The sequence below is a fragment of the Corvus kubaryi genome, unplaced genomic scaffold (assembly GCF_017639235.1).
Source record: "Corvus kubaryi isolate FWS band 111438036 unplaced genomic scaffold, C.kubaryi_AGA036_p1.0 37353, whole genome shotgun sequence".
In the NCBI taxonomy this organism is placed as follows: domain Eukaryota; kingdom Metazoa; phylum Chordata; class Aves; order Passeriformes; family Corvidae; genus Corvus; species Corvus kubaryi.
In genome coordinates, this window is record NW_024581115.1 from 4,535,769 (window position 1) to 4,543,676 (window position 7,908).

Consider the following 7,908-nt stretch of genomic DNA (forward strand, 5'->3'; position numbering starts at 1 on the left):
AGGTGTCATGGGAGGAGCAGCTGAGTGGCTGCTGGTGCTGAGAGGCTGGGAAATGTCTCCTCAGAGATCCTGCTGTGGCACGGATGGTGCTGCCCTTGCAGGTTTGCTGGTTTGGGGAGGACTCCCCAGCCTGCTCCAGGGTGTATTGGTGTATTCCAGCTCTGTGGAGAGGCCTGAGGATGCTGCTGGGCAGGTGTGAATTCATGTGCCTGGCAGCAGAGAGGAGCTCAGGGTGGACACAGCTGGTCTGTGCCTCAGAAGTTCGTCCAGCTCCATGACACCGTGCCTGCTGCTGCCTTGTGGAGAGGACAAATCACAGCTGGCACAGCTAATGTGAGGGGAGCACAGCCATACAGAACTGGATCTGGAAGAAATGTTGCCACAAGGAGTTATTCTTCAAAAAAAAAAGCCCCTGGTAGGTGGGAGGCAGCAGTGTGGCCGTGCTGCAATCAGCACACGCCTGGCCACTGCAGCGCTCCTCAGCAGGTCACCAGCTCTCAGATTTGTCATCTTCAGAGTGGAGGACACCAGCCCAGCTGGCTCCACTGGTTCATGCACACAAACTGCCCAGCTGGCAGGCTGATGGGAGAGGAACCTCCAGCTGGGGACAGTGACAAGTGCCTGAGAGAGAAAACATCTTTCCCCAGCACAGCTGGGTTTGGTCCACAAGCGTGTTTGAATAACAAAATGAGTACGTACACAAACCTCTTCAACCTTCTCTGCAGCAGGGAACTGGGGATAGAGGAGATGCTGATGGGAGTAATTCCAGATACAACAGCTCTGTGGAGCAGGGAATTTTCACTTTGTTTTTCAGGCGAAGGCAGAGATCCCTGAGCTTTCAGCTCGTCACCGTGGCGGGAGGGACGTGTCCTGTCCGAGTGCCTTGGGCTCAGGTGTCCAGGTGACATGACCAGCCATGGCACTCTTTCCCCAAGGGGGATGCCTGCCTTTTGGTCTCTGCTGGAGGCCTTTTCCACGTGTGAGAAGGGCCAGGGTAGCTCACAGCCCATTTCCAAGGCAGCAGGAACTGGAGCACATCGATGGTTGCTAGGAACCAGGGACACCACAAGATGATCCCTACAGAAAGGACATTGAGGGGCTGGAGTGTGTCCAGAGAGGGCCAATGGAGCTGGGGAAGGGTCTGCAACCACGAGTCTTATGAGAGGGAGCTGGGGAGGCTCAGCCTGGAGCAAAGGAGGCTCAGGGGAGACTTTGTGGCTCTGCACAAGTCCCTGACAGGAGGGGGCAGCCGGGGGGGTCGGGCTCTGCTCGCAGGGAACAGGGACAGGAGGAGAGGAAATGGCCTCAAGCTGCACCAGGGGAGGTTTAGATTGGCTGTTATGGAAAATTTCTTCACTGAAAGGGTTGTCAAGTCCTGGAACAAACTGCCCAGGATGGAGGGGAGTCACCATCCCTGGAGGGATTTAAAAGGTGCGTGGGTGTGGCACTTGAGGACATGTTTCAGGGGCGAACATAGAGGTGTTGGGTTAATGGTTGGGCTCAGTGATCTTAGAGGTCTCTTCCAAGCTTAACAATTCCATGATTCTCTGAAGACCCTCAGTGTGAGCAACCCTGGGAGAAGCAGGAATTTGTGTGGTGGGAGCAGGCCAGGAGCATGTACAGAGGCAGCTTTTCACATCCGAGGTACCCAGAGTACAAACATACACGGGCCAAGGGCTCAGCTTGGTTTCAATCTCTCTGGTAAATTTGCCTGGTTTTACCTGTTGAACTCCACAAGAATTTCTGGCACAACTGGCAGAGCTGGGTGCCACCCTCACCTTTCTGATCTTGCCAAGAGGAGGGCTCAGAGAGGCCTAAAGGGATTTTAAGCACTTGATGCACTGAAATGCATCAGATGATCCTTTGCAGATCATCTGGGAAAGCTCTGGTGGCAGCAAACGCTCTGCTCTGTGCGTTCTCCCCTGATGGATGAGCTGCAAACCCTCGAGCTGATGGTGCATCCCACGATTTGCTCCCAAAGAGGCAGAAAGGCTCCGCTCCCCGCCCTCAGGCACCAGGTGCTCCTCACCATGGAGCCAGTGTCACCCATCCCATGGGATATTCCACGTGGGGGCAATGGATCAGCTGTGGAAGCCGATGCCCCCACTGGGAGTCTGACACATCCCACAGCGCAGCAGTGACCCCGAAGGCAGGAGGATCCCACCCCGGCAGGACCAGGCTCCCAGATCCATGTGCCGCTCAGTTTTCCTAACGCTGCTGAAAGCCAGGGCAGCTCCGATTTGGCTGGAGCTGCTCAGGTACGATGTGGCACCGTGGGCAAGCACCAAACCCCACGTCTGACAGCGAAAGCATTCTGCTGGAGTGCAGCATGAGGAAACCAAATTACTCTGGAATCAACGAGAAAATCCATCACTGGTGGGAAGAGGAGGAGGGAACCGGTTGAAGGATCCACGTACAGGACCGTGACAGCAATCAAACAACAGCCCTTTAAATGTCAGGGGGTGAGCGTGGTTTAATAGCAACTGAAACGCTGCCAAGCTGGCCGACGTGGAACAGAGCAGAGGGATGGATACATCCACCTATTATCTGCTCCCTGGAGAAAGAGAGGAGGGAGATAATTCAGGTTTATGCTTGATCTACTGTGTAAATCTCGGAGAGGTAATGTTTTCTTTTATCAAATAGGAAAATAAAGAATGTTTGTTTTCAGCTCTGTCCCTGCCATCAGCCAGACAGCCCGAGCTCGGCTGTACAAATGAGATACACAACGTTTACAGCTGGCCAGAGCTGGGCAGAATTGCACCCAGGAGGGATGAGATCCTGGCAGCTGGCCAGCCCCTGGCTCCCTTGGAGGCAAAATAGAGTGTGAGGGGGACACAAAGGGACCAGCAGGATGCACCGGTGGCAGCATCGGGCGTGAAATGCTTTTGCCTTCACAAATAAAACTCGGGAAGGGCGTGAAATGCTTTTGCTCTGCACACAAGGGCCCTGGGCCACTCTGATGTGCTGGAATGGGTGGCTCTCCCTGCCCACAGTGGGGTGTCCGGATTCTCCTGCGGGGCTAGTGATGAACAAGGCTGTGAGGTGTCGCAGCCCCTCGGGCTCGGTTGTTAAAGCCCCTCTCCGCCGTGAGCGTGCCCGCGGAGCCAGCGCAGCCTGGCTGCCTCACCTGGCTGCCTCACCTGGCTGCCTCACCTGGCCACTGCGCCTTTGGCTCCAGGGCTCTCCCACTGTGCTCTGGGTACCTGGCACCGCTGAAGGATTTCACTGCAGCCACGGTCGGGTTTGATGGTCTTGGAGGTCTTTTCCAGCCTCAAGGATTCTACGGGTCTGTAAGGGAAAAAAGAGCGCGGAGCATTATGACTTCAGCATTGAAGCAGCAACGCAGGAGAAGCGGGGCTGTGCTGGGAGAGGGGATATCCCTCGGCTTGTGAGCAGCGGTCAAGGGGCAGCAGGGAAGGGCTTTGTACTCTGAGATGCACAAAAGCAGCTTTTGCGAAGTCAGCGCCTCAGATCTGCGGGTATTTGTGTTTTCATTCATCCCTCTGCATCACAATTCTTTGCGCAAAGTAGGGATCGCGACCTCTGCTTTCACAGGGACCGGAGAGACGTTCCCGGGTATTTGTAGAACACTCCTGCTGTGTATTTACAAGCGGCAGAGGGAAAATCACAAGGAAATGAAGAGTTTAGTATTCAGAGCAGGCTCTGAGCAGCGCAGGCACCCACTCCTGGGGAGCCTGAGCATGGAATTACCTGCTCAGCTGGCACAGCGTGGGGCCGGGCTGGTGGCACAGACCTTGTCACTCAAGCCCCGTGCTCGGATGTGCCAGCACCGAGAGGCCACACGAAGCTTTAATGGGCAAAAATGAGGTTTTTGTTTGCTGGTGGTGTGGTGCTTGGCTTCCCCAGCTGCTCCTCCCATCCAGGTTTTGCATGGCTTGGACCTGTATGTATATTTTATAAGAGGTCTGCTAAAATGTGTTATTGCAGAAATAAAACTAAGCACTGCTTCATTTTTAATGAGCCGTCAGGGAGCAAGTTATTGCTCGTGTGTTGGAGTGGTTTGCTGCTCTGGGGCTGTTCGTACCGAAATGTCTTGGAGGGAAATTTGTGATTAAATTTCATGAGTGAGATACCTGTGCTTGCGCTGAAAGCCTCTCTCTTAGCCAGGAGTGGCTGTCAGAGCCGCTGAAAGTGAAGCACAATTCAACATAAACAGGTGGCCTTGAGAACTATCAGCAGAATATTAGATCAAAACACTGATTTACTCTGTATTAACTGCCCTGTGGTTTCAGCTCCAGCCAAGAGCGACGTCTGAACTCTCTTCATGCAGAGATTTTGCCTTTGGGGGGGATTATAACAATGGAATAATGGAATGATTTGGGTTGAAAAGGATGTAAAACCCATCTCATTCCACCCCTGCCATGGGCAGGGACACCTTCCACTGTCCCAGGTGGAACAACCTGGCCTTGGGCACTTCCAGGGGTGGGGCAGCCACAGCTTCTCTGGGCAGCCTGTGCCAGCGTGCCAGCACTCTCACAGGGAGGAATTTCTTCCTCCCTTCTTTTAGTATCAAACTATTCTCTCTTGTCCTATCGCTGTCTGCCTGTGTAAAAATTCACTCTCCATCTCTTTATAAGCTGCCTTTAGGCACTGGAAGGGGCTCTAAAGTCTTTCTGGAGCCTTCTCTTCTCCAGGTGAACACCCGCAGCTCTCCCAGCCTGGCTCCAAAGCAGAGGGGCTCCAGCCCTTGGAGCATCTCCATGGCCCCCTCTGGACCGGCAGCTCCAAAACCAAACCCCAGCCGGTCGGGCCGTTCCCAAGCTGCACGGGCTCCTGTTCTCTGCTGGTGCCGAGCCCCACAGCGCTGGGCTGTGCCCCCGGCAGCTCCCCTCCCGTTCTCCGGACTCCGCTCCCGGCAATTCCCGGCGGATCCCGGGCGCTCCGCTGCAGTCCCAGCTCCCGCCGCAGGAGGGCGCTGTCCCCGGCGGGCCGTGCCCTGCGCGGCGCTCTGGCCCCACGGCTCCTCTCGGTGTCCTTCCGGCCGCGCTTCCGGGCTCCACTTCCGGCTTCCGCTGCCGGGCCGCGCTTCCGGCCGCGTGGCGGGCGGGGGGTGCTGAGGGAGGGTCGGGGACGGGGCCGTGATGGGGCTTGGGGGTATTTAGGGTGGGGACAGAGGGGTGCTAGGGGCGGGGAGGTGGCTGGGGTAGCCTGGAGTCCTGGGGGGCAGAGTGTGGGGTACAGGAGGGGCTGCACTGGGGGCTCCGGGGAAGCGGGGGTCGGCGTGGGGAGGCCAGGGGAGACAGGGTTGGGGGCTGGAGTGCTGGGGGATGTGGGGAGGGCGTTTGGGATGCAGTGGAGGTGGGTAGCGAGGGTCTGGGGAGCAGCGTGTGGGGTTCTGTGGGGCTAGGGGAGGCGGCTGTGGGGGCTGGAGCTGTGTGGGGGTGCAGGGGGGTGTTGGGGTGTCGAGGGGGAATTGAGGGACTGGGAGTCCGAGTTCCCCGGGGGGCTGCAAGGGGGGCTGGGGGAGGCAGGGTTTGGGGTCTGTGTGGGGGCTTTGGGGCAGTGTAGGGGGTCGGTAGGAGCACTGGGGCGCTGTGCAAGGACAACCCGGGGTGTGGCTCCTCCCTGGGGGACGTGTTGGGCCCACAGCAGGCTCGGGGAGCCGGGGGAGAGCTGAGTGGGGCCCATGGGGTGTAAGGAGTGAGCCATGGGGTGGGGAAGGGGCTGCAGAGCCAGGCCAGGGTGTGCCCCAGGGCCAGCAGCCAGACCAGGACTCTGTTTTTGCTGTGACTGTCCCAAGAACTTTGTGTGTCACAGGATTTCCTGCCGGGGCTCAGCCCCAGAGAAGCCACAGCCCTGGATGGTCACAGGGATGGGACTCAGTGCTTCCATCCCTGAGGTGAGGAAGGACCAGGTGAGTTGTGGGAGCCCCACGTGTCCCTCCTGGGCAGGGGTTCGGGGTCTGTGGGCTGGGGAAGGGCTGCTGGGTGGTACCAGCCAGCCTCACCCGTGCCCGAGAGCAGCTCCCAGGTGGGCTCCGTGCTGGGCCTCACCTGTGCAGTAACAGGTGTGAACATTCATGAAGCATTTTGATGGTCATGTATGATACTGCAAACAACAGCTGTGCCCCCAACCCAAGGAAAGAGAGGGGTTAGATTGGGGTTTTTAATGTATACTGAGCCTTCTTCTGAAAATGTTTTGCAAAATCAAACTCTCTCAGGTATGGAAATCAGAACCTGGGTACTTGCTTTGTCACTAGATGCTGTTTGAGTTGCAACTTTGTTCCCCACGTAGGAGGGAATAGTGATAAGGTGGTTTCTGCACTCGAGCAAGTGTAAAGCTTTGTTGGAAGTTGTGTACTCTGCTCTCTTGTTCTGTGTTTGGTTTCTCTCCTGCAGCAGGGGGTTCACCTGGGGACAGCTCAGGGGACTGTGTGCCCTGGCAAGCGTGGGAAGGGAGAGGGAGAGGGGAGGGCCCGTGCAGGGAACCTGGCACCACAGTGATCCCAGCTTCTGGCAAAAGTTCCTTGCCAAAAGAAGAAGTCCTTTTCCTGTTTGTTGTTGCTGTGGGATGGGTGATCTGGCTCTGGTGTGCTTTGGGAAGTGCTTGTGGTAGAGATGCTTTTGGGAAGGGCTTTAGGGAGAGCTGGGGGTGGGATGATGCTTCAGTTAGCACTGCTCCAGAGGAGATGGGTCTGTGTCGGACAGGGGGCTCTGGTTTTAGCTGCATTCCTGGGTGAACATCTTGGTTATTTCTTTTCAGGTAGCTGGACCAAGAGGTGGTTGTGCAGGATGGTGAGAGCTGCTCTTACTGTTTGGTTATACCTGTGTGGTTTTTTGGGTTATCACAGAATCATAGAAGGGTTTGGGCTGGAAGGGACCATAAAGACCATCTCCTTCCACCTCTGCCATGGGCAGGGACACCTTCCACTGTCCCAGGTTGCCCCAAGCCCTGTCCAGCCTGGCCTTGAACATATCCATGGATGGGGCACCCACAGCTCCTCTGGCAACCTGTGCCAGGGCCTTGCCCATCTAATTCCCTAATACCCCCTCTGTCTGTTGAAACCATTCCCTCTTGTCCTGGCACTACATGCTCTTGTGAAGAGTCCCCCTCCAGCTCTCCTGTAAGTTATAGAAGGCAGTTTTGCCTAATTGGATGGTGAACATGAATAAAATCCATTTCTCAAAGTTGACTTTCTTTCTTTCTTTCTTTCTTTCTTTCTTTGTATTTGATACTCTTGTGCCTGAACAAGGTGGGGAGGTGTTTAACTGCTGCAGGTGGCTGTGCAGGCAGGCAGACAACTGACCCCTGCACTGACCCCTGCACTGTCACACCCTGCAGGTGTCACACCCGGTCCTGCTTGGGGAGCTGCAGGGCAGTCAGATGCTGAATTGAACTCCTCGGCAGTGCTGTGGGATTTGGGAGCATCTCGGTGTGCCAAGCTCCCACCTCCACTAGAGGGTGTGGAGCTCCACAGAATCCTTTTGTTTTCACGGAAACGGGAAAACTGGGAGTCCTTCTGTAATCGGATGCACAGGCAGCCAGGCCATGGTGGGATTATATCCTCGGGAGATCCCTGCTCTGTGCCCTGGCAGCAGCCCAGGCTGCTCGTGCATTACACAACTGCCAGCCGGGCTCGGAGCATTCCAGGGGGTGTCCCTGGCCAGCCTGCAGCCAGGAAGAGCAGCTGGAGTGTGCAGGGGAGGCAGCTCTGCTGTGGGTTTGATCAGGTACTGCCCACCTCCTGGATGAGGTTGCTTGGAGGGATAACTTCCCCGTGCCAAATTTTCCCTCTCCTTCTGCTTGGGGAGCAAAATGTAACAGCTGACAAATGTCTCACTTGCACAAGAGCCTGGCTCCTGGGTTTCCCTTCCTAGAGGGAATTTCCACTGGGTGTGCAACATTCCCCAGCCAAGCCCAAGACCAGTGTGCTGTGAAATTCCATGA

At 56.3% G+C, this 7,908-nt stretch overlaps 1 long non-coding RNA gene and 1 other non-coding gene across 2 annotated transcripts; both read left to right on the plus strand.

Moving 5' to 3' along the window:
• Positions 1 to 5,494: 5,494 nt before the first annotated feature.
• LOC121666732 lies at positions 5,495 to 7,153 on the plus strand. Its single transcript, XR_006016761.1, has 2 exons — positions 5,495 to 5,875; positions 6,724 to 7,153. It is a non-coding gene; the product is annotated as an uncharacterized LOC121666732 (long non-coding RNA).
• LOC121666789 lies at positions 5,926 to 6,081 on the plus strand. Its single transcript, XR_006016800.1, has one exon.
• Positions 7,154 to 7,908: the final 755 nt, after the last annotated feature.